This window comes from Engystomops pustulosus, chromosome 6 (genome assembly GCF_040894005.1).
Source record: "Engystomops pustulosus chromosome 6, aEngPut4.maternal, whole genome shotgun sequence".
In the NCBI taxonomy this organism is placed as follows: Eukaryota; Metazoa; Chordata; class Amphibia; order Anura; family Leptodactylidae; genus Engystomops; species Engystomops pustulosus.
In genome coordinates this window covers 123,334,783-123,335,634 of record NC_092416.1, presented here as the reverse complement: position 1 = coordinate 123,335,634, position 852 = coordinate 123,334,783, and positions in this window count along the sequence as shown.

The following is an 852-nucleotide window of genomic DNA, read 5'->3' as shown; positions in this document are numbered from 1 at the left end:
TAATGTACAGCAAGAAAACATTTCTCTTAACTGTAACGTCCACTTTCTACTGCTTGTAGATCCACAGCATCAAATTGCTGCCCTAAAAGTAGATCTTATGATAGACGTGACTTTGACTGATTGAGTTGAACAAGCATTGTCCATACAGTATACTTTCTATAAACCCAGACAGCATGGCCCACATTTATTAAGTGTCTTTGCCAGTTTTGATTCGCAGCTGCACTATGTCCAGCAAGACAGAAACAATTTTGGACACAGTGTTATGTGCCACAATTCTGCAGCATGAACAAAGTGTACCAAAAAATGTGGTGTACTGTGCCAAAACAGTGCAGGGGGCACCAGATTCATGAAGAACATGCTCCACAATTCATGAATCTAGCACCCTCTGCATGCTGCACCTACTGCAGTTTGCACCGTTTTTGATAAATGTGGGCTCATGTGTTCAGCTCTCCAAAGTAAACCAATCAGAAACCATCCAGTGTTCAGCTCTGTACTAATGTAACTGTGTCTTAACCTATAATCCCTGCCTTTTGTTTCACGGCTGTGAATCTGCTCCTGGATTACTTTCCTTATTTTCACCTGCTTCTGCATACACTCACCAGAGGGTAGTGTGCAGGGAGGAAAAGAGGATTTATTCATGTATAGTGATCACAGCATCCAGGGAGTTTGGCTGTTGTGTTGTCAGCGCATTGGCTTCACAGATATAATCATGGGGTGCTGATGGCCCCCAGGTCTCGCATCTATACAAGCCTGTGGGTGCGGTCACACATTCCGCTAGCATTGTTGTTTAACCCCTTGTATGAAGAAGGCTCACGGGCTGAGTCCTCTTCATACAAGGGTGGGGGTTGTTGC